The sequence below is a fragment of the Alligator mississippiensis genome, chromosome 13 (genome assembly GCF_030867095.1).
Source record: "Alligator mississippiensis isolate rAllMis1 chromosome 13, rAllMis1, whole genome shotgun sequence".
Taxonomy (NCBI): Eukaryota; Metazoa; Chordata; order Crocodylia; family Alligatoridae; genus Alligator; species Alligator mississippiensis.
In genome coordinates this window covers 24,261,071-24,267,896 of record NC_081836.1, presented here as the reverse complement: position 1 = coordinate 24,267,896, position 6,826 = coordinate 24,261,071, and positions in this window count along the sequence as shown.

The following is a 6,826-nucleotide window of genomic DNA, read 5'->3' as shown; positions in this document are numbered from 1 at the left end:
AATACACAGTAGCTAGCTAGGATAACGAGTCAGTGAGCAAGGATTAACACCTACAAACCACAGATTAACGAGAGGAAAGAATCAATACAGAGCCAGGAACTCCTTCAAACTTCACTGTTAAAGGTACAGAAGTCCTGGTTTGAACTAATGAACTCTGGAGACCCACTCTTGGGACCGAATACCCCCCAATCAACCACTCCCAGATCCCTATTCATCATAGCAGTGAATTAATCAAAATTCATTAACGGACTCCCAAGACTGCACATACTCACGGACATGACCCCTGGGGCTGACAGCTGCCATCCAGCAGCCACCAACAGGGACGTCCCATGAGGTCAACGACCCCTGGATTGGGTAGGCCCAAGAATAGGGGAGTCATCAAAGTCTGCCAGAGAGGGATAAGAGGCAGCAATAAATGCTCCCCAATGGCACCCTCTTTGACCTGACCAGCACCCTGCCTGTCCAGTCAGAAGGACCAGCTGGCAACCCCCTTCTGAAGCAACATCACACTGAAATAAGCCTCAACTGGCCATTGATGGTGGACTCCGCCTCCTGCACCAATCTCCTTGACAGCTGGCAGGCTTCCTGGCCTCAGCAGGGGCTAGCAGGCCTGCAGCTTTCACCCTGCTGCACCTTAAAACACACACAGTATCACCCGTGTCATAAGTTTTGCTTGTCCGCAGCTTGAGGTACAGTTTCCCCCAAACCCCACCTAGCTCCTTGAAACTTGGCAGGCTTTGTGGCCTCTGCAGGGGCTAGCATGCCTGCAGTTTTGACCCCACTGTGGAAACACATACATGTGACATGAGTTTTGCTTTTAAGATTTTGGGGTGCAGTTTCTCTGAACTTCCAGTACCTAGCTCCTTGAAACTTGGAAGGGTTTTTGCCCTCATAAGGGGCTACCATGCCTGCAAGTTTCATCGAAATCAAACCATATATCCTATGGGCAAAACGGCAAAATGTTTTCGCTGTTTCGACCCTGTTTCAATGGAACGGAACGGAACAGCTGTTTCAAATCAAAACAAAATTTGAAACGGAACATTGTTCCATCAAAACATTGAAACACTGGTCGAAACGAAACGCTGCCATTTTGCACAGCCCTACTAATCACTGAAAGAGTGTTACATAAGGGCTTGTGGCATGATAAAGTTGCCAAGTTTTTGAAGACAAGACGTTCTTCAGGTCCCAGATCTGCATATATGTGGACATGTGTGTGCATATATAATTGCCTGGTTCCATTAAGAGTCTCCCATATGGTCACTGCTTGGTTATTCAAGACATTATTTGAGGAATCTACTTGAAAAAAAGGCTAAGTCTCTGGGAAATTTCTCATGCTGCCTGAGGGCCTAATAGGTTTGAACTGCTGCCTGATATGACATTTATTTAAATATGAGGTAAAATCTGTTATTTTCCCTGTTTAATATTTTTCCCTTATTTTTCCAATGGGCTTGTTCTTATGAAGTCAATGAAGAGGAAGTGACGGTGTTCAGCACACAGGACTTTCTCAAACTAGTAAGTGGTTCTGGCAAAGGGCTAACTCGTGTGTGTGTGTGTGTGTGTTATTTATATGTATGGCTTTGGGGGATTGGGGTTTGTGACAAAGGAACCCGAGTAAGATGGATTCTAGCCTGCAGTTCTGGTTGGGAGCACTTTGGGGGACTTAATGTGGGCAGGTTTTACGGTGGATATTTCTTGTAAATTAGATGTCCTTACATGCAGAAATCTATATACCCTTTTCACCTCGAGGCCAGATGGCAGCCATGTTCCCTCTAAGATTTAGCAATCCATGAGCAATCCTGACGGGGAGTGCCTGGGTATCTCAGCGTGCCCACCCATCCCCCTCCTGCAGCAGCCTGTGGCCGGGTTGGAATGGGTGGCAAGAGGCCAGATGCAAAGCTGGCAGTGGCAGCGGCAGCAGCAGTGGTGGGGGGTGCAGGAGCACCCCCTTGCTATAGCACTGGGCATCACCCCCAGGCCAGCACCCAGGGGCCATGGTCCCCTACCATCCCCCCCATTGGTATGCCACTGTGTGCACGGCATTAAAAAGCTATTGCGCAGCATGATTTTTTATTGTGCACAGCCGCACACGTGTGCAGCTTAGACGGAACTGTGGATGACAATCTAGGCCTGACAGCAGGCCACAGACTGCTCTTTGATTCGTTTCCATGACAAAATGTTTCATTGTATTGGGGGAGTGTTGTCCCCAGGTTCAAACTATAGTTTTGCAATAGCTTTGTTGCAAGTGTGGCTGGCTGAGCCTGAGGAGAGCTGGAAGGAGAGAAGGTCCTAGGGCAATCAGAGAAAAGGAATGGTCCCAGAGAGGACAAAGTCCAAGTGAGGACAAAGGGAACTGGAATGGTACAATAAAGTCTGTTTGTTTTGAAGCAGAGTCTGTTGTGCTTTTGAAAACAATCAGCACTCTGATAATCAATGATCCAGGTTTTCCATTTCCCATGGAAAAACAGAGAAAATCACAGATTTCCCTATTATAGCAGAGAAAAAATGGATTTTACCTTTTAGCAGAGAAACCCATAGATTTCTCACTTTTGCAAAGAGCTCTGAACATTGGTAAAGTTCCAGCCTGCAAGAACTAATTGCAAAAAGGGTGGAAAATCCCCAACCCTGTCCGGAGGGGGAGGGAGATGGGGAAAGGGCAGGGCCTGAGGCTCTTAGTCACCCAAGGCCTGGCTCAGGCTCACTTTCTTTCCTGGAGCCTGTGAGGTAAGTGGGGCTTGCTGGGACCCAGGGGGTTGTGGGTCAAGGCTGGGGGACACCAGCAGGGCTGGGGGGGAAGCTGGCTGGGGGCTGATCTGGCTGCAGGGGTAAGCTGGTTGTGGGAATCTGGCTGGAGGCTGAGGGAGCGGGAAAGCATAAGAAAAAGTCATGGAGTGCTCACTCAGCCAGCAGCACATGGACCATGAGCAGGGTACTATCAGCCCAGGTGGGTTCTGCATCTCCCTATGCAGCTTCCCTGAAGGGCTGATAGCATGCCACTCTGGGTCCATTCGCCGCCAGCCAGGAGGGCACCCCTGTGGAAAGCTGGCTGGGGGATGAGGGAGCCAGGAGGTGTTGGGGAAAGACATGGAGTGCCTGCCCGGCTGGTGGCTCACGGACCCAGAGTGGCACGCTATTGGCCCTCCAGGGAAGCCACACATGGAGGCATGGAGCCCCTCGAGCCAATACCATGCCACTTCAGGTCTACATGCCACCAGCCACACTCTCACAGGTCCCCCTTGCCCCCCAGGAGTGTGCGCTGCCACCAGGAGCCAGCCCCACCCCTGCCCAAGCCCACAGCAGGTAGGCAACAGTGGGGGGCATCTCCGTGCTCCATCTGCTGCAGCCACTGCCTTCTCTTGTGGGCAGGGAGCTGTGGACCTGGGTCCCTGGCTCCATAGCCCTGGCAGCTGGGGGCCCCCTCCAGCAGCCCTGGGGGGCACAGGCTGTGGGTGGAGGGCAAAGGGCACAATCAGGGATGGGGGCAGTGCGGAGGAGTGAGGGGCACCAGCTGGGCTGGGGAGCTGTTGTGGGGGGGATGAGGGGCGTGAGCAAAGCTGGGGGGTGTTGTGGGGGAAGTGAGAGGCATGAGCAGGGTGGGGCCCTGTAGGAGGAGTGAGGGGCACAAGCAGGGCTGTGGGGAGTCTTTAATTTTAATAACAGAATATCAGAGAATTTGTGATTTTTATATCAAAGAATTTCCAATTTTTATCAGGAAAAACCAGGATCCCTGCTAATAACCCTCTTCTTTGAAAGAAGAAAATGCCCTTCCTCCTTCCCAGGAGCTGACCAGAAAAGAAGATGCTGTCAGAGGTGGGGGTGGTATGGATCACTGGGGCAGCCAGGGAGAGAGAAGAGCCAGGGTCTCAAAGCCAGAGGCTTACCACTTATGAAGCAATGCTGGGGCTGGCTGCCCAAGAGTCCTCTCAGGAGAGGGAGACCTAATAAAGCTGCTTCTTGGGGGATTCCAAAGTATGGCCAAACCCCACTCCACAGCTTGACCCACGCTGCATACCCTGCTAGGGAGCTTTCCACCCTCTCAGAACACTCTTGTGCTACAACTTAATGGAAAACTTAAGTAGAATCCTGTCCCATAGGAAGTGGAAGGCTCCATCTTCAAGGCTACTCCCTCTCAGGCAAATAGTCCACTATGGTCTCTAATAAGACACCAGACCAATAACAGGGGCTCTCCCACCCCTACACCCCCACCACAGGGCTTCATAATAACACAGTTGTCGGCTCCTGCTGTTAAGGCTTCACAGCTAGGAAGCTAGTCACAGTACCTTCCCAGGTGACTACCAGAAATTCCTAAAAGTCAGGCAGGTACAAAAATAAAGAAATATGGGCAGGTGAACTGCCCCTCACTATCTGAGACCATCTCTGTCTGGTGGAAGATCTCCTCATTTACCACTTTCATTGTCCCTTTTGGGTTTCCACTGGATGCTCCCAGCCTACCAGGGTTGGCTTCTGCTCTCCCGCTATTGCTCGCCCCTCCCTGGAGTGTCTGTCATGGCACATAGGGGCTGGTTTGCTCACCACTCTGCTCCATTCGTCACCACCACTCGTCCCAGTGCTGGTGTTGCGGCTTGCCCCTCAGGAGCTGAGGAAAAGGGGGTGAGTGGGAAATTCCCCCTCTGGGCTCCTATTCTACACAAGAAAGAGCTCTCCCTTTCCCCTCTGAAAGGGGAAGGGTGATCTCTTTATCTTTTCCATAGCAAGTTTATAGTTATAAGCACTGTAATAGTGCACTGTTGGTTACTCTTGCCTTCTTACATAATTTCCCAAGTACCTTTTATATAAAACCTTTCTTCCCTTCCTCTCCTCTTATGGTATTTGCATTTGTCATTGAACAATTTCATGAAATGTCATTGGAAAAACACAATTCTGAGAGAGCCAAGCAAATGTATATCTCATGGCTATCGTTGCCAAAGGTATATGTATAAATCATGTCACATATCTAAGTAACATATCAAAACAGTATCAAAAATACAGAATTCGTCTTTATGGAATGAGTTTGACCTCACTGTACAATGCCATAAGCTACAGGGAGGTAAATGAGTTTATTCTACCATGAGTGGATGAAATCTAGATTCTCACCATAGTTTCTGCCTATTTGATTTACACCACTCCCAAGCTTTAAACTATCCCTTGAGTGGATTTTAACTTCTGGTTGTAGCAATTGCCCAGTCAAACTGAGCTGATTTGCCTCTGAGGTGATAGCAGAAAAAGAAGATAGAAATAAGGAAATAGGATATGGGAGCTTGAAATAATCATTGGTGCTGTTTCCATTGTAGAATTAAATTACAAATAGAGCCAACATATTCCACATTAATCATTCACTGTGTCATCCTAGCAAACCAGTTTAACTGCTTGCTTATTACATAGCTTCCTGTCTTCTTAATGAAAGATACATGATACATTCATGTCTTAACTCCTTATTCCTTTTGTAGATTTGTTTCACAGTATTAAAGGGTATTACAGTGATTGCTTTCAGCAAAATTACAGAATGGTTTGTGACATGTTTAAATGTAAACTCTTCATTGCACAGCCATATACACTGTGGTGGCCATACGCAAGTTGCCACGATCTCTGACAGCCCAGAAGTACTGAGAGGACCCCAATCCCAAGACCTACCAGCATGCCCAACAGCTGGGCAGCTGAGGGAAACCCCAGCACCACTGCCACCATGCTTTATCAGTGTGTGCCGTCTCTGGCTGGCCAGCTGGGGGCCAGAAAACATCATAAAGATGCACCCAATGCCAACAAGGTAGGAGACTGAAAGAGGAAGAGAAGAAAACAGCCACCAGAATGAGTTTCCTTGGCAGGGGCGAGTGGAAGGAACCAGCTGCAGCTCCTTTGTGGGAAGACTTGGAGGAGTGGGGAGAGATGGCAAGAGGATCCAGACCTGCTGATGAGCCAGTCAAGCAGCAAGGAGCATTTGCCATCCTGATGAAGAAGAGAAAGCTACTAATGATAAGTGGATTGGGAAAGTGGAGAGAAGTTTCTTCCTCCCTCCCCCCCCCCCCCCCCAATCCTCAAAAAATATATAAAAGTAGAGAGTCATTATTATCTGATGGCATAAGGAAACCTTCCTCATGGGCATAGGACATTGCATAGAGGCAGCCAGAGTGCTCATGGACTTAGATTAACTGAGGTTTCTAGCTCAGACACATGGTCACACCAAGTGCTTGAGGATGTTGTGGGCATGCTAGCTGCCCTACTTACCTAATTGTGACTGATGACATTGGGTTGGTACTAGGATGGGGTGTAAGGGAGGCAGAGCCCCAAGATGAACCACTTGACCAAGCACAATCACAGTGTAAAGGAATTGGAAACCTTCCTCCTCTTCAATATTGTAAACATCAAGCATGGTGGGTGAAAGGAGCGTTTGTTCCATAGCATTTTGCAACTAGGGTCAAACTGTCCAGTCCTAAGGGTGGGCATGCAGAGGACCTCACCTCAAGATGTAAACATCCAGCTAAAACAACACATGGCCGTTTAGATTGGTGCATTGGCTGGGAAAGATATTACCACTCAGTCGTGGAGAAAGAGCTGGACATAGTCTTAAATATGATGCCCCAGGTAGATATATTGGGCCAGACCCTACAGGTGGAAACCAAGATATTGAAGGTACCAGAGTCCATGTACACCAGGACGAAGACAGACAAAGGGAAATTAGGAAATCTGGGGGGGAGGGGTGCCCTATTTATAGGTATAGTAGACTGGGGTACATCTCCTGGGAATGCCCACAAAATATGAATGAACGTTGGAAGCATGGGAGTATTCTGCATGTCCCTAAGGAAAGTCTGCCTGAGACAGAGGCAGTAGAGAC